Source organism: Ciconia boyciana, chromosome 2 (assembly GCF_034638445.1).
Source record: "Ciconia boyciana chromosome 2, ASM3463844v1, whole genome shotgun sequence".
Classification (NCBI taxonomy): Eukaryota; Metazoa; Chordata; class Aves; order Ciconiiformes; family Ciconiidae; genus Ciconia; species Ciconia boyciana.
The window spans coordinates 73,445,943-73,469,042 of NC_132935.1; the positions used below are offsets into that span (position 1 = coordinate 73,445,943).

Below are 23,100 nucleotides of genomic sequence, written 5' to 3' on the forward strand. Positions count from 1 at the left end.
CCGCCAGCCAAATTCGCCGTACCGGGCGAGGCAGCGGCGGCAACGCACAAGCCCGCCCGGGCTGTAATGGCCCCCCACCCGCGGCCGTTGGCCACGCGCGCCCCCCGCACATCCGGGGTAGCGGCGGGGTGGGGCGGGGCGCGCGGGCTCCGCCCAGGGGGCGCGGGCGCGCGGGGGGCGCGGGCGCGCGGGGGACGCGTCCGCGCGCCGGGGCGGTCACCGCCCCTTCCCTGCGCCCGCCCCCCGCGCCGCCGCCGCCCCCGCGCCGGTGATGGAGACGCGGCGCTGAGGAGGGCTCGGGCGGCAGCGGCGTGCGCGGGAGAGCGGGCGGGCGGGGGCGCCGCTGGCAGCGGTGGTGCGCGGAGGACGGGGCATGCGGAGCGGGCGCCGCCGGGGGGCTGCAGCTGCGGGCTCCGAGGCGCTGAGGGAGGCGGCGGCGGCGGCTGCTCCTCCGCGGGGCTTCGTGTGACCGCGCCGCTGCGCCCGGAGCGCGGCTCCCGGCAGCCGCAGGAAGAGGGGGGCTGAGGCGGCGGTGGCGGCGGCGCAGCGCTCCTTCCCCGGCCGCGGAGCGAGGCGGCGAGCGGAGGCGCCGGTTCCCCGCGGCTGCAGCGGCCGCCGCCGGCAGCCCGGCTGCGCAACGGCGACGGCGGCCGCGCCTCAACTTGGTGCGAGGCAGCGGCCGCCGCGACGAGCGGGCGGTGCGCGGCTCGTCTCCGTCCCTGCCGCCGCCCGGAGGATTTACCCTGCGGGACTCTCCTCCCCGGGCGCCCGGTGACAGGCGCAGCAGCGGCGGGGCCGGCGGCGCCCGTCCCTTCCCCTCAACGGCCGGCCGCCCTCCCTCCGCCGGCCGCCCCGCAGCGACAGAGAGGGCCGAGGTGAGTGCGGGCTCCGGGCGCCTCGGGTTCCGTTCCCCCCCCGCTCCCGCCCCGCGCTGGGGCTCGGGGAAAGGGAAGCGCCAAGTTCAGGCAGCGCCGGGCTTCTCCCCTCTCCGGCCGCCGGCAGGGGAGCCGCCGCCTCGGCCGATCGCCGCTTCCTCTCCGCCGGGCGGCCGGAGGAGCGGGGCGGCCCCGCCGCGGTGCCTGCTCGGGGGGCAGCCGCTGGGGAGGAGCGGGGCGCGGGGGACGGGCACACACAGCCTGGCTGCTGCCTTCCAGCGGCTCCCCAAGTTGCTCCTTGCCGGGGAAAGGGGCGGGCGGGCGGCCGGGGGGGCTGGGGACGTCCTGTTGCTGCTTCCCAGGGGTCGGGGAGCTGCTCTGTGTCAGCAGTCGCCGGGAGCGTGTGTGTGTGCCGGGGGGAGGACCAGGGCAGCATCCCTGGCTCTACCTCTGCACCGCTGTCACATCAAGTTCGATCAGTTAATGGTTATTACATAACATGTGACTAATATTTTAGACTTTCTCTTATCTGCTGGAATCCGGATCATCAGCCTTACTTTATTTCCTCTTAATTCATAGGGCTGAAGAGGGTCGCGGAAACTAAGACTCTCATTCCACGTAGTTGCCGAAAGCAACTTAGTTTTCATGTGACTTTACCCGGGTTAACAGGGGGTTACTACCTCCTTCCACTCCGAGAAAGCAGAAGTGTGTGCCGGGTGTCATCCGTCCCCCCACACCCCCGTTTATTCTTAAGGACGGCCAAGTTTCTTTAGGTCCTACTTGTTTTTAGCAGTCTCTAGAACCTGCCACTTTGTAAACGTACAGGGTGAGATACTGAAATAGAAACTGAATTTTGTGCAGCAGCTGCTGAGAGAAATAACTTTTATGGTAATGAACAGGAGTGAACCGGCCTCTTCTGTTTATATAAATGATGTTGGCACTACATGAACTGTAAATGAACATAGCCAACAGCTGTGCAAACCAAAACTATGTAACTAACCATGTATTTTTATACACTGTTACTCTCGACTTCGCTCCTTTGCAAAGGCAGTGAAGATCATGCTACTCTGAACACTTGGAACACCACAGAACTCGTTTTTCTTGTAAATACAAAGGATTGCTTATATTGGAGAAAGCATTTCATTTTCTAGTGCCAGCTTCATCGTTTTCTGTGACTTGGAATTTTGTCCGTGTCCTCCTGTGATGTTGGCCTTTTTTAAGTGGTATTGCTAGCACTTTGAATTTGAATTTGCTGCATTTTATCAGGCTTACCTTATCTGTAAAACATGAATGCACATCAGAGATAAATGTTCCTCAAATGATTGTCGATAAGGGAGATTGTGGCAGCATGGTCATCTTCAGAAAAATGATACGAATGGTACCTGGCAAGGACACCACATACAAGCCACCCTTGAGATCAAGGTGATAATGGTAACACTTGGACTATTATTGGATGCTGCCTGGCTTTTCAGAATTGTAAGCTGCGTGAATGAGGATACCTTATTCCTCATACACCTTGTTCCTGTAGGAATAGGGCAATTCAAAGACACTAATGAAAGTCATAGAAATGCTTTAAAAATACCACGTGACAGTCATTGCATATCCTAGTGGTGAGGTGGTACTGTTTCACTTTTATACAAAATCCACCCCACCCCACCCCCAATCATCTCAAACTGGATTTGTTCAAACGAGTTCAGGAATAAGCTATACAGAGAAAGAATTGAGGTAATTTAGAATAAAGCAGCAATTTGTCATTGAAATTTAGTGAAATAGTACCCTGCTGTCCTTTCTTTGTTGCATACATGTTGGCAAAATATATATTGGCTGTAAACTTGTTAAATATTTTTTTCTTTCTTCTATCACAGAAAGAGCATGATGTTTGTCTTTGGGATAAGAACAAAAAGTAGCTCCAGGGACACTCATCTAAAAATAGGGTACTTCCAAATGCTTAAGTCATTTGAATGCAATTTACATTATGTTTAGTTCAAGAGACACGAGATTCTTGACAGATTTTGCATTTTATATTTTTAGTGGTGGGTTTTTTTTAGTGCATATAATAGGTCTCAGACTATCCACCTGGCACAAAAGTTTGATTCGCAGGACCAAAATGGTATGGTCTTTAGCTCTGCAGTCCTCCCCAGTCTGTTTCTTTAAGTGTCTTCTACGTGGAAGTGCAGGAACCATCTCTAGGTGCAAGTTGACCTGTACTGGGAGTTGTCAGTGCTTACAAGGAAGAGGGCTGGCCTACAAATTGAAATAGAACTTTTTTTTATAAGATGCATTAAAACACCTTTTAGCAGCTGGAGTGGTGCTTTTGAGAATGGTGCTGTTTCATGCTTATAAACCAATCACTTTATCAAGAATTTTGGAGTTCTTTTATTTGTCCTAAATTATTAACCGAAATCTGGAAGTCTGTAGTGCTGTCCTTTAGGCCAAGTTATAGTGTATGATTTGCATTCTAGTGTTGCCCTTCAGGATCTTGATTTTAAAGTGTGTTTGGAAGGTGGTGTATTTGGTGCATGTCCCCCCACCTCGCAGGGCCAACATGGTGATTTTAGCATTGAAATTGTGGCAGTGGAGCTTCTTTGGAGTTCATCTAGATGAATAGCTTGTGGCAGGTACAAGAAGTGTTACGGGAGCCAGATGTTGAATACTTCTGTTATGGTATGGGTCTTACAGCAATACTTAATAGAAGTAGACTTGGATCCTTAAATGGGATGTTCCTCAGTCCAGTTTTCTGTCCTTCTTTGACTGTTGGCAGATTCTTTGTAATAAAGACGCACTAGAAATTACTTTGAGTATTTAATTATGCATTGTATCGAAAAGGCATACCTCTGAACTGTATACTTCCCACTTTCACTGAGCAGCATTTTTGAGGTGTAAATTTATTTTCCTTCAGTTTACATTTAGTATACTTATAACTATGTATTTTTTCATGTCTTGCTTTGTGATTCTTTGTATTAACAGTATTAATTTCTAATTCTCTTTATACAAGTTTCTTCAGACACCTAATCTAATACTGCAGCAGCCTTTTTCAGCTAATGATTAACAATGAAGCACTAGTTTTATGTGAAGATACCACAGTTTTGCTAGTGCTTGCCACTGCTGCTTTTGAATCCTGATACTTTTAATTTTCAGCAGCAATGTTCTGATACTGAACAGAGATCTTCCTTGAGTTCCACAGGGATGCTTGTAATCCTCTTGTTTATACTAGGTCTACTTAATTTAGAAGGTTGCTGACCATACTAATAATTCTGTCTTTAGCTTTCAGTGACACTTCTTCTGCATTTATTAACATTGAATTTTATCTGCCACTGTGTTACCTGTACATCATGGTTGATTAGCTCTCAGTTGGTTCCATTTTTGGCTGCATTTTTGGTCTTCTGTACTTGACTAACCTACATAACCGTTATCCGGAAAAGAAACTAGAAAAGTTCATTAATTAGTGCCTTTAAATGTTGCTTGCTTTATAGATCCTTGAAGCATCTTGCTGTTAACCTTTTGCCGTGTTGAAGTTTGACTAGTATTCACAGTCCAAGCTTCCTGTTTCTTAGCTAGGAATAAAACAAAATATTTAAAGTGAAATACAACTGAAATCTGCAAAATATATCTGCAGTGTTGTAATCATGGCTTTTACTCAACTTTTAGCACCAAATCTATTCTTGACAGTAGTATTCTATATTTAACATCTTCAAATAAAATGTTTTAACTGTATGCTTGTCATAAAAGCATTTTGACACCATCTTCCACTAGTTCTGGCAAAGCATTTTTTCCCTTTTACAGTCTTTCTAGTGAGCTTAGTCCATTACGTGAAATCAGCCCATCATAAAAATCAATGGAATTGATATACTTTTAGCTAATGTATTAAAGAGTTGGCTAACTGCTCTATTATTCACTTTTTGATTGCTTAAATATGGTTTTACACTATAAATACGAAGATTCTTAAGGGGCATTTACTTTTGGCTAAATTAGAAGCTTGTGACTTTGAGCACTGCATAAATATCTTGTGCATGTACTGTTGTATTACTCCCAGCTCATTGAGGCATTCTTACCATCAGGTTCACATAAAGGTCTGGTTATAATCCACTAAAGAGAATTAACTTGAGTTCTAAAGTCCTGAACTATGCAGGTGGTTTGTAGTTTCTTGTAGGAAATATGACTTTGATTTCTTGCGCCTTTGAAGGGCCAATGGAACAGAGCAGTCAAGGTAGAAAGGTGAGTTTAGCTGATATCCTCAGTTGTCACTGAAAGCAAATGTGCTTGGAGACCTAGTCAGTTAAGACAAGGTACCCTTGGCAAGGTGGTCTCCCTAGATATCACTTACACCCTTGCTTCTGTGATCCAGGGCTTTATTTTCAATCATTAAAAAAAACCACATTTTTTTTCTTCCTCTTCTGCCTTTATCTGGTAGGTAACTATGGTATGGAACTTGATTGTGAAATGGCTTCACATCTTTATTTTTTTTTTACCAAGGTACTTGGTTTTGGTATTGGCGTGGTCAGCTTCATTTCTGTGGAATGAAAAAGTTACCCTCGATAGTCAGAGCTTTGTAATGGTGCCTTTTCACTGGAATCAGTGTTTGATGACCACTGTAACTCTCATTGATAGTTTCAGCTCATGTATTTTTCCTTTATTATCAGATCTTTTCCAGCATTTAAGAAGGAGCTACAGGTAGGGATATTGAGCACTATTTGTGTTATAGACTGCTATTCTGCATAATCTGATGGTCCCTAAGACATTCGTGTGTGTTCTCCTCTGAGAAGTTATTGCTAGTGAAGAACAGTATAATGCAGCAGTTTGCTGTGGAAGTTCTGACTGTGGGACCAGCTGATGTACAGCTGCTGTGAAATTCATTTCTGTTAAGGAGGGAAGTGTTTTCATACTTTTTTTTTCTTGTGCCATGCTAGTACCAACTTTCAGAAACTTTACTCTGTTAGAAAGCTTACCGAAAAGATAAGCCAGTTCAGTGTTCTGCTGTCTAGCTGAAAGAGCATTAGCATCCTTTGGAGGCAGAACGTGTGAACTGCTCTTTTGTTCCATAATGCTCGTCTTGCTTTTTAGAACTTTGTCCTGTAAATTGCAAGCCAGTGTAATATTGTAAATGTTTTGGAAAGTCTACTTTATTTTCACTAGTGCTAATATTGGTTAAGCTGTGCAAGTGGTAGAATCTCTAGGAATTTTTTTTGGTGGGATTTCTTACTGTACATAAACTCTTAGTATTTTTTGTACAAAAAGTATTTCTTTTTAATGGGGTGCGGTACTATTTTCATGTTGAGCTCCAATATTTCTTCATGTAAGAGAATTCCTGGTGTGTAAGTGGAGTCATATGATAAAATTTGTCATCCCAGTTATGTGGAACAATTGAATCAGGATAATACTCAACATGGAAGTTGCCTGTGAAAACTTGTTACAGGCAAGCGAAGAGGGTATGTCATGTTCTTTGACTTTTTTTTACAGTGCATCAGAATAGACTCTAGAGCTTCAGCTGGTGCTTCCCATCAGCGACAAGAATTATGATAATATCACAGTGCATAAATATCTCACATTAAGTAGTTCTACAGGAGACAGGAATACTAGCCTCATTTTACAGGCATAACATGACAAAGGCCAACAGAGCCTGAAGAACTTGAATTTCAATCTGTTTACTTTTCTATAGCCACGGGTCATCATTATCTTTTTCCATGCCATTTAAGCCTGCACTCTGTATGCTAGCAGTGCTTTAGTGCAAATTGTGAATGATAACCAGAATTACACTGAAAATTAAAAGGGAAGTGATAATGCCAGGATTCTTCCAGGGACAGGGAAACAAATTTTGGTGGGGTTTTTTTTTTGGAGGGTTCTGTGAGGAACAAACCAGGGGATGGGGAATATTGGTAATGGGTTGGAGTCAATTCTCAGTGTGTAGAGAGAGATTTGGAAGTGCTCATTACATATCTGAATGAAGAAGCTGACTGAAAAGCAGAATGAAAAATCAGTCAAATGACCATTGGCCTCTCTAAAGAGAAAGAGTTATCTAGTACTGGTCTTAATCAGATATTTCCACAACAGTGTTCTAAAATGAGTTTAACTAGAGTGGCCAGGATGAGCAAGGACTAAGAACAAGCATAAAGCTGTTTCTCACCCCAGCCAAAAGTGGGTGACAAGCAGATCTAATTTTATGTGGTCAGTTCTTAACTTTGCTAGGTGATGCTGCTTTTAAAAAAAACCCAACCAAACAACAAAGAAAACCCACAAGTACAATAGGCTTCTGAATCTTCAGATGGTCCAAGTGCCAATTAGTTGTAGGTGAAAAAATAAGATTGGTCAGAGTTGTGCTTTCACTCTGAGTGACATTCATCAGTTTGATTACCATTATGAATAATTTAGCATTAAGAACAACTCAGGCTCTTATGTGCATATCCTGTTCATGAAGTTTCGGCATTAAATACATTGAAGAGAGAACATTCACTGATGGGGCATTTTTAAAGTATCTTTAACGACTCATTTAAGTTAAAATTAAACTAATGGATTTATTTAATTTTCATTTCATTGTGTACTCAGGGTAATTGGGATTAATACATTTTTCAAACACAGAAGCTGAATCCTAAGTCTAGATGCAAAACTCAGCTTTGACTATTGTCTCTAGACAGTACTTCTGTAAGAAATTACTTCAATTTCTGCTGATTAGAATACTACTTTGAATGTCCAGTTTGTGAGTTGTGACTGTTGTAAAGAAGTTAAGGATGCATTTCCACAGAACTTCTTTTTTTTAAGACCACTTTGTGGTTTTAAACTCCTCTGTCTGTAGTATCATGTGAATGAAATGAATGTCTGCTATCTTTGAAAAATGAAGACAGCATACCAGAGCAGTCCTGTTCTAAAGAGATACTTGGAATAACGGGTATACTGAGAATAGCCAAAAAAACCCCACCCCTGCAAGCAGTGTGTGACTTTGTTCATCCCTTTTCCAATATAGTCTTGCAATTTTTTTCTTCAGGGCTCACTGATCAGAAGTTTAGGAAATATAGGTACTTAAATTAGTAATAGTTTAGTAAACCTGTTTTGTTTTCAGTTTTCAAATTCTGGAGATAGTGCAGACATGCACACATCATACTACAAATATTAAGCTTCCTAAAATGCAGCAGAGGTACTATAGTTTAAATATGTTTATTTGAAATATATATTTCAAGAAAAATGAAACTTGCCCCTTAAGGCCCTCTGCCTGCAAAGACATGTTTTAAAATTGAAGTCCTTCTTCAGGCTGACATATCTAAATATTTGATTTTGTGGTTTACTTTCCTGAACTGAAAGTCTCAGAAACAGCATGAAAAATACGAAGTCCTTCAGGTCAGTAACTTTAGGGAGCAGGAAAGTGCAGTACCACCTTCAGGAGCCTTAATGCAGATTAAAAATTACACATTCTTTGTGCCTTCTCACAAACTTTGAAAGGCCTTTAGGTTCATATCACCACTTACTTCTTGCTCCAATGCTTTTCATGTATAAAAAGGGTTACAGATAAGATAGGAAAGTCCACTAAGTTAAACTTTCATTTGCTTGAGACTTAGATTAAAGCTAGGTATCTGGCCTCTGGTACTGACTGGTAAGGTTTGGCAATGTGGTCTAAGATAGCTGTGGGAAAACAGCTCCAAGCTGCTCAGTGGTCCCTTTTCTTCAACTTGTACTGTGGTTTATTTGGGCACTGAAGTGAATAGATAGAATAATGTGACAGGAAGGATGCACAGGAATTCTTTATTCTTTGTAAAAGCTCAAGTTCCCTGCTAAAGCAGAACAGAATGGGGCAGCTGCTGATATGTTAGATGGCATACTCATCAAAAATTTTTTTTTTCAGCTTCAGATTGGTTTTAATGTATGGCATCACAGGTTTTACGAACATTGAACTAAAATATTTTCAAAGTGTATAGATAAACATCAGCTTTAAGGACTGCTTCAGCTGTGCAGAGTTCCAGAAGTAAATGGTTGATAATCTAGCCTTCAAAATACCTCTAATGTGCCGAGAGCTTAAAAAGTATTGGTAGTATAGCTTTAGAAAAAAGTGTTCATTATTTTAGAGCATGTAAAACCTATCTGTATTCGATGTTAGGCTTTGAATAGATTCATTGAATTGCTGGGAGGTGCATTAATATTTTATCAAGTCTAAAATAATTTGTGTGTTTGTAGTTGAAATACTACTTTGTTGTACAAAATGTTAAAGAATGAGGCAAAATTTGGTACCGTGAGTGTCCAGTAACACTGACGACTCCTGCAGAAAATATTAAACAATCCATCAACTCTTGCAAAAGTGTAGTTGGAAGAAAGATACCTAAATGCAATGCAGCGGAATCGGAGTTACTCTGACAAAGGCATCTGAAAAAAATCTTAACTTATATATTCAAAAGGCATATGGTATAGTTAAAAGTCGAAGGGTATTTTTTTTGATATTACAAATTCAAGTACTATTTCATAATATTCACGTTATTCTGCTATGGTGTCATCTCATCGAACAAAAAAGGATATTTAAAAACCATGAACAATTCTAGGAGTCTAGTGAGTAACTAGAACTGGTTAAAACACTTTAAAGCAATGTTCAAGTTGTATATGCAGACTGAGCACAAAACTTTTTTTTTCTATCAAAATATGCTTGTCAGGCTATATCTAATTCTGCATTGCAGTTTAAATCATAAAAACTTTATATCTGCAATAGTTTTTTTAAAAAAATGTAAGGTAACCAATGCCCAATCTTTTATAGTGAATTTGTTAAATCTTTAAAAAGGAAACCCTATAAAAACCAGAAAACCAAGTCCCTTGTTTCTGGAAGTTATTTATTTTCTTTCTTTCCTTCCTCATGTTTGTTTCTTTTAGTTCCTTTTGGATTTTGCAGACTTGTCAAATCACATCTTTTATTTTGTCTTTCCATGTCCAGGAAAACTAATCACTCTTCTGCAACCAGTTAATGCTTGAAATCTTCTGTGTGCAAGAAACCAATTGTCGCAATCTCAGCTGTGATCTGATTCACAGAAGTACAATAATATGTAATTTTCTTGCTTTGGATTATATCAAAGCTTTCTTATGCAGTTTTAGACTATCATGACTATTCCCTTTTTTCCCCCAAAATTATGCTTTCCCAAACACAGTAAGAACTTCTTAGAGCTGAAACAATGGTTTCTGTATATTTCATGAATGTTATGTATATTTGAAAGTAATCTAAGGACTCTTTTTAACCACATTTTCCTCTTTGTTGAAAACTTTGTAAAACATCTCTGCTTCTGCCAGGAAAAGAATGCCTTTTATTTTTTTTTTTATAGCATACCTCATGTTATTTGCAGTAGAGTTGAATAGCACTGAGTTGCGGTCACTAGTTTGCACTAATCCACTAGTTTGGATCACTAGCGTTTTTAAACAAAGAATCCACAATGGGATGTTTTTTAAAATGAGCAGGCTTTCTTTATTGTCACTTCTATGCAGAAGAGTCCCAGACTTAAATAGCATGTAAGTCAGGCACTGATTTCCAAATCAAACGTTTGACCTTGGGATCTTCATAGTTAAATTTTCAACTCTGAGGCTGTAAAAACATTTGATACCAACTTTCTTATAATCAAACCATCTTTTGTTGTGGAGGCTAATGAAATTATGATTCACTACTGCTTCTGTCTGCAGGAGTGAGCTATATGGTCTATTTCTATGGAGCAGAAACAAGAACAATTTCTTGTTATTCTAAGAGACCGTGTTTGCTTCTGTATCTGTCACTTGTAAAATGCTGGCTAATTGTTAGTTTAAAACAGCTCTTATCAATTACTGTTGTAGCATACCAGCTTAACAGTTTTCCATAATTTGTGATTTCTCCATTTCTTCCATCTGTTTGCGTGTGTAATGAGTGGTTGGGTGTATCATTAATTTTTATTCAGAAGGATATAGTAATGATTCAAGAATGTGAGTGGAGAAGTGTATCTGAAAGAAGTCAAAATAACAGAAATTGCTAGTAATTTGGGTTTTTTGATATCTAGTTTGACATGTCTTGGAGACCTGGCTGTCTGAAAGTGAAGCTCAACCTTTTTCAGAAAAATATCACTTTTTTTAGTGTGACTCAAGTATTTAAGAAAAAAAGAAAATTGCCTTAAAGTCAACTTACTGAGAATGTTCATTTTACTGTACTGGTGCTTGGAGAGTATTCAGAAAAGGTGTGAGGTCTTGTATTTTCCTTTGCATGCAAGTTATTGACATATTTAATTTACTAGAGGTATTTAAATGTATTTTGAATAACTTAGTGAGTTCCTTTGTGTTTTAACAATGTATCAGACCGTTACATAAAAGGTAAACTAGGATATGTCAGGAGAGAGAGACAATACTTCTTTAAGAGAAAAGTGATGACTGGCATCTTTGAAGTAAATTGAAATCTATTTATGGCTGGGCATATGGAAGAGGAAATGAACGCAGTGGCCCAAGTGACAAACACTGTGTTTAAAGATTTCCAAGTCTGAGTCTTGCGGTTTGGAGGAAAGGGGATTAGTTTGGCTCTCTGGCGGCTAGAACTGCTGCTGCTTTGGCATCATGAAACTTGTCATGGGCTGAGCAGTCTTTCAGACACGAGAAGGAGAAAGTTTAGCCAGTCTTATGCAAACAGTTGTTGAAGAATTATCTTCCTTTTCCAAAGGGAATTTGTTTCAGATGGAGGGGAAAAAAAGTATTTATTCATAAAAGCTTGAATGCTTATGGAGGAACATTGCTGAAAAACCTCCAAGCTTATGAAAGCAACTGTATATAGACTAGGGAAATTTTAAGGGACTTCTATCTTAAAACTGTGTATATGTCTGAAAATCTTTGTATCTACTGTAAATGAAGGTTTATGGAAGAAATACTGTTTTCTGTTCAGCTTCAAAGAGAAGGCTTAATAGAGTTATAAATAAACATTTTTTTACGTGGTTCTTTCAGGAGGGAGGAAAGTTAAAGACAAAACTTTAATACACAAAAAGTTTGAAGGACATTTGAAAAAACTTGAAGACACTTGCTTTGGCTGCATCTGTACGGATCAAATGTCCAGTCTTCAAGTGATAGGAGGGGCATTTCCCTGGCCGTATCAGCGCTGGCTGGGGTTCTGTTTTCTGCCCACAGTTTCAGTTTTCTCATCATATGTCAAATATTGTAACATCATGCCCTGTGGTAGTCCTTGTTGTAAAAGCTAATAGTGTTTTTAGGTGAATGTTTGCCCCAGCCAGGCAACAAAAATCGCTTTGTCAGGAGAGGAAGTGTTGCCTTTTGAGAGTTTCATCTCCTGCTCTGTTCACCTTCAGCCCTCCATCGCTCTTCCCCCGTGCCCTCTCCCTCCCCCAGTTTGTAGGCTGTTTTTAGTCATACTTGATGGGCAAAAGTCCCAAAATATTAAATTGGCACAAGTTTGGAGAAAATTGATGCTAAGGAAGAGGAAAGACAACTCAACAGTTGCCTGTTCTTTCCTAGCCTGCCAGTTCACCAGTGAGCCATGTTTTTGACTGACCAGATGGCATACCTAAACCTTGGAATAAACCCTAGCATGTGATACCTCTTGCTGATTTGATAATTAAGAGACATAGGGAAGATATAATAGTATCATGTGGGGAATGGATGTTTTGGGAGTGGAGGAATAAAGGAGAGCTCGTAAGGGGTAGCAGCAGCAAGGTGCTGAGGTTATTGCTGTCCGCTGAAATCTATGGGAGATAAGGCCACCAGTTCTGCTTTCCACAAGGGAGGATAACTTGTTTTAGCAAGGGCTGCTTGCAGATAGGCTGTAATTTATTTCTAAGCATTGACATTCCATCAGGTATTTTTCAGTGTGCTGCTGCTCCTATTGCAGCTGGTTCTTTTAAATTATAAAAAAGTAGCCAGCTGCTGCTACAGGGTAGTTTTTTTAGAAGAACATAGTGATAGAAGTTAAACCACTTTGCTTGCATAAATGAGTACTTGGTCATGTTTCTTCTCCCCGACACACAGTTTCCAGTTGCTTATGAACTGTTCAATCTGAATTTACTGAACTTTTTTTTAATGGGAATAGTTTGAAATCTGCTCACAGAAGAGATAATGAGCTTATAAAGTGGGTATTTTGTAGGTATACCATCTCCTGTTCTTCTCTTGAAAAACCAGAGAACAGGAGAGCAGATTTCAGGCAAGAGGAGGAGAAGATTAATGTATTGTTCATTTGGGTAAAGTACGTAAGCTGATGTAATTAGGGAGAGTGATAACCTAGTTTATTTACTTTCTGAAAACCATGAGGAAAAGGAATGAAAGAAGCTCAATTTACTGTCTTTGTACTAATATTTTCTACACTAAAATTAAACTGGATACCTTACTGCATTGGGAAAACCGAGGCTTATTTCTTAATTGTGACAGCTACTTGCACAGAAGGCTGGTATGAGAAAATTAATAAAGCAACTGTTTGCTCAGACTTTCTTCAAATTCAGTTGTTGGATTTTTAGTTATGACCTAGTTTCTTTGGTGGACATGTGTTCTACACTGTAGTGTCCCAGAAACTATTAGGAAATACTTCTTATACCACAAATAATAGTATAACTGTTTATAATAATATTCTCTCACTTTCCTGAATGAATGCTACTAAATGATATCATTTTAAGGACTTGACTATTACTAAGAAGTGAAATGTTAATGTAAGTGCGGACATATTTTTCACGTTGCTGTCACCTATACTTTGAGTCCAGATTTTACCTGAATTATCTGGTTTTTTTTCTACATGTGATATGTAACATTATAACAACTTTATTGGCATAAAAGAAGATAATCCATCAAAAGAGTTGGTTGCTTCAAGCCTTGAAATGAATAAATCCTAAGAAAAAGCATAGATTGTCTTAAGGTGTATTGTAACTATCTTTTCAGTTGTTGCTAATGGTATCGGAATTATGTATTTATGTTGATCTGCCTAACAGGGATTGCTCTGTCTTTTTCTTTTAGTATATTAACAAAAATTTGCAAATTACGTGTAGTATAATACATTCTGTTACGCTCAAACTTCCCTTCATTCTGGTAATGTTCATGGGTCATTGACATTCTTTCCAAAGCATTATAAGTAAGTCACTGGGTCACAATATTGAAATACTGTACTGGTGGACTATTGGGTCCTCAGCTTGTAATTATTTCAGTAAGTATGTAAGTTGTAAATGGTCAAAGGCTAAACCTCTGCTTAAAAAAATAAAATCTGATAACAAGACATTGCTTTGATGGCTGTTTCAGAAGAAGTAGATTGCCTCAAAGAGCAAATATTTAACACTGAGGAAAGTTGGGACTGGGTGGCATAAGTGACATTACCAAGCATCTTTTAAGGATTAGAAGTAGTTGGGGGTGGGTCAGAATTAGAGGCTTTGGTAGCATCTGAACAGCTTTGAAATAAGAACTCTGGTACAAGATCCTGGTGCTGTGACTAAAGCTGTTATCTCCTACCTTCCCAGGACAACTGCACTGAGCAATGTGAAGGAAGCAATGACGTTCCCTTTTTCAACTTTTTAATTTACTGCAGCTACAAACAGCATTGGAGAGTCTCCTAGCCAATGCTTTGCCTAAAGGCATGCGTTGGGGGCTCCAAGTACAGGCAGACAGGGACTGGGCAACAGAAAACCTGTAGGAGAAGGGAACAGAAGAGTTGGCAAGAGGGAATAAAATGTAAATGTTTTGCTCTAGAAGATAAAAATACTTAAATGGCTAAATAGTATCTCACTATTTCTTTTGTCAAATAGTGACAGTTACGGTTGTGTAGCAAGCTAATTAGTAAAAGAGTTTGCAAATCCATAACTATTAAGAGAATGTAGAAGTGTTGGCTGGGGAGACTCTGCCTGTTGGCAGGTGAAAGTTTTGACTAGCATGATTAGCCTGTCTAGCCAATTTCAGGTAGGAAAAAATCATTTTGACCTTCTTCTTTCCCGCCTCTCTTGACCGACAAGAGTAAAATTTACTCTTGTAAAATTTACTTAGGTTTTTTTTCATGCTTACTTGTGCTTTCTGGAAATGGAAACATAAAAAGGAAAAAAAAAAAGCTTTAAATGCTAAAGACGTTGATATAATTCAGGCAAAAGCGAGTAAGCTATGATTAGCAGGAAAATACCAGTGGGATCTTTGCAAGAAAAGGGAGGGGCTGGTATACTCCAGTAAAATGTAAAATAGGCATACCGTCTGCTTTCATTTACAGCATAGGGCACACCGTTATAGCCCTGGGGTGTGTTGGAATAATTATTGAGGAGGTAGACAAGACAGTTGATGTATTTGGATAAGACATGATGTCTCTTGAGCAAAACATTACATGGTAGTCCAAACCAGACAGACAAGACAGTTATATAAGAAGTTAATTTTACATGCTCTCTAAATTATTTCAGTTTTCTTTTACATACACGTGCTGAAGATAGCACTGAACTTTAAGTCTTGTACAGACTTTTTTGCTGTATTCATTCTTGATGAGTAAGCTGTATATTGTTGTTACAGTATGGAAAATCAAATTGAATTTTCCATTCTGTATATAATTTTTCCATGAATATGGAAAGCTGATAAGCCTTTTGCTGAAAGGATCATGTTTAAGTCATCTTTCTATTTAGAGTTTATTTAGAACTTAGTTTCTGGAAGTGTGGAATGCTTTTTGGTGCAAATCTAAGACCAATGCTGACAAATCAGTGGTTTGAGCATATTTGGTGTGTAGAACACTTCAGCTTGCAAAGCAAATAACTGTTCTCAGCATTTGCTATTCTTTTGGAGCTGATGAAGCACTTGAGCTGGTACTTATAAGTTGGTTCTTATTAATTTTATATTAAAGTAATTTGAAGCTAAATGTTCATGTATCATACCATGGAAATCCAGCTTAGGTATTTTGACAAATGGATGGTCTTCTGTTTTGGTGGGAGCCTCACAGGGAGGTAATTGCAAGCCCCGGGTGTTCAGTTGCAGAGGAAGGTCTTAGAAATGCTTTTTCAGCTGGCACTGCTTCTCTAGTTTAGTTACTACTGGTGAATTGGATTTGAGTCTTTAAAAAACATAGTACATTTCCTAATGTATACAGAAAAGTTAGTTGATACTTTCCACATGAGCCAATGTTAAGAAGTGGTTTGCTAAGGGTGTGACTTTGTCAAACAGTTGAGCTGAAAGCTGAATGAGTTGGGAGGCTTTGTTTTGGCCTATCATGAGGTGTGCAGAAGTGTTGAGAGCTTCCTGCTTGCTCTTTTTGATGTCAAGTTAAACACTTCTGGTTAAGTGGTTTAAGACAGTATAGTACTTCCACAGATTTTTCCCATCTTTCTAAAGGAATAAGAATAGTTCAGTGTTGATTGAACAAAAGTCGTACCTTCATATTTTTATCGCTTTTTATTTAACTGTATTTTTAAAAGGTGCCTTCTTTCATTTTGGTGCTTAATGAAGTGTTCTATGGTATAGCATACCTGCTATCAAATAAAATGTTCAGATTTTATTCTGCTGTAAGGCATAGTTCTCTCTGTATCTTGACCTTCCTTTCAACAGAGCAAGTACCTAGCCTACTTGTTACACTCTTTTATCTTTAGTAACTTTGTTTTTAGGGGTTGATTAGAAACTTAAACATTCTGAATGTTTTCGTATTGCTGTCTAACTTTTGATGTCCCCTAGGATGAGCTTCTATATGGAAGATTCCTGTTTCATCCCTTTCTAAAATATTCGAACAAGAATTACTCCTCAACCCTGAACCAGCCAGGTGTTTTAGGGAAGCAAGAGTTTATAGAACTGATGTCTTTCCAGTTACTGCAAATGCTAAATGGTTGAATTTATATCTGAATAGCAGATGGGTATTTCCAGTAGTGAAAGTTTCTCAGACCCTGAAGCAGTCTGCCAGGTATCAGATTAATAATCCTTCCCTCATGATGTTTTGATGTAATTCACACAATGTTCCTGGTCCACAGCAGCTGCTGAAGAGGTGTTTAAATTGAGATGGAAAACAGATACAGAATAACTGAAAAACAAACAATTAGAGAAAATAGAAGACATAATTACCATGTAACAGGCCTGTTGAGATTTAGTGTAACAACAATGGCAAGTCTTAATTTGAGAATTAGGTTGTTAGCTTCATGAGCATGCCAGTCTGCCACTGCTGCTGAGGTAAACAGTCTTTTCCTGGCCATTCTTTCCCTTCCTTAAGCATGTATTGTGAAATAGATTGCAAAATTTTCTGGATTGCAGTGCATTTCTGAGCTAAATTAGGTCTAACCTGTACCCAAGTGTGATGTTGTCAGAAAGGAGTGTGGGGATAGAGGCAAATGCTTAGGGACTAGGGGATGTTGTTATGCATTCCTTGAGCTGCAGTGCTGATTTTCAGTGTTTTTGATTTTACGCATGATGTATATGTAAACTGCATACCTTGCTTCCTGCATACTGAAGTATCTTCTAGGTTTGTATGTGTAAAAAGAAAGGCACTGCAAACAGCTGACTGGCTCAGCAATTAGTAAACTAAGTGAAACGGGGTATTTCTAGGAAGAAACCTTAAGGTTTGCAGCATGATGTGGGAAACTGTATGCCGGATTGCTGCATTGCCAAAGGCTGCATTAAAACAGCAGTGCTTTTTTAGAAAAGCTAATTCATTGGTTTATTGTTGCAGTTTCGTCATCCTTGTTATGACAGCATTAATAGCTCTCAGTATTCTGTTTCAACTACCTGTTACTGATTTTACAGAAAGGGACAAGAAAGAAGTTAGGATCGGTGTTACGAACTGAATCCATTGTTTTGGAAACTTGATAACGTAATGTTTCCTGTGTTCCTTTGGGGTAAACAGAACTTCCTGAAATAGGGACCATTATCTCACCTGAAGCCAGAAAGTGTTTGCCTGCCTGTTTCTACTTAGAAGAATGGAAGAAATTTTTTTGTTTAAAGCAATCTTCCTACTCTTGCAAATGAGAAATGATAGTCATTTGTCAGCTCAGCCGAACTTCAGATACTGTTGCAAGCAGCAGAGCTTTGCCTGGAGGCAGATGAAGATATCCGAAACTAGAATTTCTGTGGGAGGGTTCGTATTTGTGTATGAAGACATATGCTTGCTCAAGCAGTTCGTTGTTTTGCAGTATGTATTCTCCTGTTGACACTGACAGACAGTCTTACTGAAATGCTTTAAATCTGGCAGAAGGCAGCAAACCATTTCCTCTTTACTTCCATTTATTTCCCTTGCCACAAAATTTTTGTTTTAAATAGAGCATTAATATTTTCCAAGAACTGAGTCCACAGGCCAGACTTTTTTTTTTTAGGGAAGGTTCTATGTATTACTTCTGTGTTCTAGGCTAAGTTTTTTCTAAAGGTTTGCTTTTACATGCTGTAAGCTTACTGTTCCCTGAGTTAAAGTCCTCCTAATAAGCAGTGCATTATTTTGGACTTCGGAGTTACGATATGCTTGTTCACCTCTTAAACAGCTGTGTCTAATATTTCCATTACTTACTGGGGGACTAATGTTGTAATGTGTGATAATATAGGGCTTCATAAAAGCTTGTGGACAAGAATACAATTTTCTCATTTTCCTCTTTGATTAAGAAGTGCTAATTATATCTTGCAAGAGAATGCTTCCTATTTGATTTGTGAGGTTTTTCTATGGTTACATTTGGTTCCTAAGTTAGTAAATATATAAACAGCCTTTTTTAGCTGTGTATACAGCCATAAATTATCTGGTTTAGAGTAAGGACTCTAATATTAATATTTCTTTCGCGATGAAGGTACAGAGCCGAATAGACAGTAGACTCTCTCTCATGCCAGAGTGCTGGAAGAAATGATTTCTCAGTGTCTAAACAGACATAATTAGATGTGTGGAGCAGTGGTTTTACTTTGGGGACTTCCTACCACTTAGCACTTTGTTTATTAACTTCATGAGAGAATATTATATCATTGAGATCCTTTGTAAATGTTGAGAAGCATTGTGTAAATTTGACATTTGCTTTTACAAATTTACCAGTTGATTTATTTCAAGAACTGCCTGTTGTGAATGGCAATCTTAGGATCTTGCTTAGATACCTCCCCCTCCCACTTTTCTCACTTTAAGTCATATGCTTTAGTTCACACTATAATACTCTCTGTGTGTGTGATCTCTAAAAAAGCAAAGCCTTTGGTTAGAAGTAGAACAATTCCGTAGTTCCCTTTCTCTATGTATAGGATAGAGTTGCTGTAATTTTTTATTGTCCCACAATGGCCTGTTGCCACTTGCAAACTGATTTCTTGGCCCGTGGGAGGCTGGGGTTGTGATCTTCTCAGCACCATTAAAGCAGCATATTTGAATGTCCATAATTTTGCATCCCTCTGATCATCTCTGAGGTAATGGGAAATATTTGTAGTTATCTCACTCTCTGTAGTTCCATTAAAAATTATCAGTGGAAATGGAGAAACTGGGTATGACAATAACTTGGGTACATTTTTTTTTTTTCCCTAAACTCTGTTCTCCCACACCATCCCCCTGTAAGCTTTCCTACTGTTTGGGTTTTTTGCATCAGATCAGAAAACAAGAGGTTACAGATTATTCAGTTGAGTATTATACCTGAGAATACAGCAGGCAGCTTTCCAGAAGCTCTCTGTTCACTGTTGAAGAAAGTGTTGAATATCATAGGGCATGCAATTTTACTGAATGTTTGAGGGCAGCTGTGATTGATTTTAATGCAGTAATGTATTTAACTATTTTGTATTCATAATTAAGTAGGATTTTTTTCCTCAGTAGGTCTGGGAACTTCTACTCCTTTCTAATGAGTCAGGGAAGACTAGAAAAGGTTAAACAAAGCATTGCCTTTCTCAATTGAAGGGGTCCTATGTTTGTTTGCCAGTGTTAATGTCATGAAAGCTTTTTTTAGCAAAGGACAGCACTCTGAAAGTGGAAGCTGAGTCATATTCCTAACAACTAAATTAAGAAATCCACTTTGTGTACATACCTGTGCACATGTACACATGTATGTAGGTAGCTGGGGTTAATGCCAGTTGGCATACTGGCAGGAGTTGATGATTCTGCCTAGCTGCTGCTGCTTGGTTTAAGGCTGTTGCCCTACTCGCTTTTTTTGAGGAAGATGACTACTTGAGCTGTTACAGTAAGTGATAATTATCTAATGTCTCCTGAGCTTCATGTGACTTGTGGTGAAGAGTTGCCAGTGAGGTCCAAAGTCAGTGCTTTGTATACAGGAAATGTGTTGTCTGAAATGTCGGGGTGTACATCTGCTGCTAGTCCCACCTGAGCTCTTGCAAGTAGGGGGAGAGAAGGCAAGACTGGACTTTGAAAGTATTGCGGAATAGGATAGGAAGGTAGAGATTTTGAGAGGGAAGTACAGCTCAGTCTTTAAGTTTTCAATAGCCCATTACAATAGAAGTATTACTGAAAAGCTAAATTACCCACTCTTTATAAACAAACAAAACAAACAGAAAACTTGTAGTTGACACTAAATCTTATTTTCTTGACTTCTGGGTTCCTTCATAGTGAATGCTTTGTCAACTGAAGGAGCTGAGAGGTGTCTAATGCATTTTGTGCTGTGGCTCACATCCTCCATATGAACCCGTGCTGGTTGCTTTGCATTCTTGTGAAACAATGAGGGTAGTGTTTCCTTGTGGCTGAAGAGAAGGTGCAGAGGGTGTCTGCCAGCTCGCAGTAGTCAACACACAACTCTTTGTTGATAGTCCCACTGAAGGCAAGCACGCCCAGACCATTGATGCTCCATGCTCATACTTAAGGCTGATGTACATTAATGCTATAAAAATAAACTGGTTTTGCTGATTGCTTTACTAATGTTTTTGAATCATGACAGTTAAGAAAGACTTCCACCTTCTTTACAGACCTGTAGTGCTGCTCCTGATATGCAAATAATTCATTTTTTCTCTTTCTGGAGAGCAGTTGTGAGGTTATGAAAGATAGCTTTTATCTTTCTCGAGTTGTGCAATTCTGTGTAGGTACTGTTTGAATTATGAAAAAGATACTTCTTACAGTCCAAAGAGATTTAGTAATGATGCTGAATATGATAGTAGACACTTTACTGTTGAAAGCAGTAGATTGTCTTGTATTTTTGTGTTTTTCTTGTGCTTTCCAGCAGTGTAGTACTCTCAAGCAAAGTGAAAATTAGCTTTGCTGTAGTCTTGATTTGGGGGGAGAGGGGGCATTTTACAATTGACTTCTAAAAATAATATTTACTTTAAAAAACCCCTATGGGGTTTTTCTCTTGGTCCCTTTCATACACCACTAGTGTTGGCTTGCCTTGCTTTGAGTCTGTGTCCCCAGAAGGCGGCAGGCTGTGAGAGGAAGGCACTGCTGCATTGTTTGCCTGGCTGTACTTGCTGGAATCATTGCTTGATTGGTGAACAACCTATTGGTGAAAGCCAAGAAAAGTAAGGGCATACACTTTAGATGTCAGCCTGATCGAAGTAACTGTTACCTTGACAATTTTTTCTAAGTTTTGGGGAGATAGTATTATAGCAGTTTGTACTTTACACCTGTTAAACACATATCTGTGTTTATGGTTTTGCTGACTGTGTTATAAATCATGCCTATGAATCTTACTTTCTGACAAATTGCATGCAGGAAAAAAAATCTTTGGATTGTCTCCATTAGGAAAGATTTATTCAAATGATTATTTCCCTTGCTGTCTTTCTGTATAAGATAAAACCATGGAGACTTATGGAATAAAACCGTGGTGGTTTTGTTGTATGCTCTGGGTTTTTTTATGTATTGTTGGTCACTTCAAGACCAACAGGTAATGATGTGGCTTTCTCGGTGTTATAAATCTGTTTTCTCTGGAGTTTCATGGCAGGCGAATAATTTTCTCTCCTTCCCATGAGTTCTTGTTCACTCCCTTGCTCTGATGTTTCTGGCCATGTGCAGGGTCATACCACTGGACTAAGCTGGAAGAAAAATAAGCTGACAAAATGGAGTTGGCTACATACTTTATGGCAGCTGTATGACTTTGTGTGTGTGGGGAGGTGTGTCACTGAATAAACAAAAATTGACTGTACAGACTGGGAAGATAATGCATAACTATAAAATCATACAGTCACTCCATATTATATTTAAGAAGAGGTTAAAGTGGTAAGTGGGATAAAGAGTGACAATTAGGAGTAGATATTTCATTGTGCATAAGTAGCTCTGCATGATTGTTGCTGTTACTAACATTAAATTTGTCAGAAGGAAGTTCTCTGAATAATGGGAATGCAAATATTGAGGCTGTTCAATATAGACACTTAACTTGAATACAAGATAATTATATTTTGCACTCTACAAACATTGTGGCTGTGAATCTGGTCAGCATATCGGAGTGCCTGGCTAAAATTTGTTTAGGTTTAAATAAAAGCTCAGTGTATTGGATTCCCCTGAAAAGTCAATTTTCCAAAAAACCTTTCTTTGTTGTTGGGCGCCACTTACAAAAGCTAAAGCACCCGCTGTGCAGAGGGTCTGGTGCATGTGATGACAGAACATTTAGCTGGTGGTAATGGAATATAAAACAGGACAGTAAAAATTATTGGCAAGGGAGATCTCTGCCTAGAATCATCCTCATCTAACTTTCATCCTGTGAAATACTTGGAGTTGATGTGAGAACTTCTTATTAACAGAAGCTGCTTGGATTCCAAAATCCCAGCTCCAACAATTTCATTTGAAGGCTGTTTGTATGCACAGTTTAAAGCAGAAGTAGTCTTCAGTTTAAATTGTGTAGCAGTGTAACATGGTATGGAGCATTGAAAGCTAATGCCTACCGGTAGCCTTAATCTAAGTACTCATAAGCGCTACTGCAGCAAATGCTTTCTTGGTTTTGTTTACTTACATATTCTGTTACTGGTGTCCAGGTCTTCTAACCCACTTGCCTGTCCACATCAGCAGTGTGTGTAGGTTATTACTTTTTTCTGGGTTACTTAGGATTTACATCAAGAAAATGAAAGGGCATAGTGCACCTTCTTCACCTTGGTTTCTTTTGCCTGTTTCTTGCTAAAATAGCTTTGTTTCGAGTCGGAAACATGAGAAAATCACCAGCCAGTTCTGTGTGCATACTGTGCCATAATTTTTGTTCTTGACAGGATATAATGGAAAATCCAGCTAGAGCAGAAACATACTGAAGAGATGTAGTTACAGGTAAGACAGTCCTCTCTTTGAACGTGCAGTTTAGGGAAGCAAATTTGGAAGCATTATTGTGAAGATCAGAAACACGAAATCAAGCCAATCTAACTTCCTCTACAGCAGGAAGCTTGTGGACTGAAGAAAGCCACATGTGATACTTTTGCAGAGCAAGCTAAGGAAACATGGCCTCGATAAAAAAAGCTATTTTAGGATGTGTGT

At 39.7% G+C, this 23,100-nt stretch overlaps 1 protein-coding gene across 1 annotated transcript in view; it reads left to right on the forward strand.

The window, feature by feature from the left end:
- Positions 1-218: 218 nt before the first annotated feature.
- GALNT1 (polypeptide N-acetylgalactosaminyltransferase 1) overlaps positions 219-23,100 on the forward strand; it is a 91,202-nt gene continuing 68,320 nt past the window's right edge. The window contains exon 1 of the mRNA XM_072852974.1: positions 219-875. The gene's annotated coding sequence lies outside the window, so the exon portion shown is untranslated. The remainder of the gene's footprint in view (positions 876-23,100) is intronic.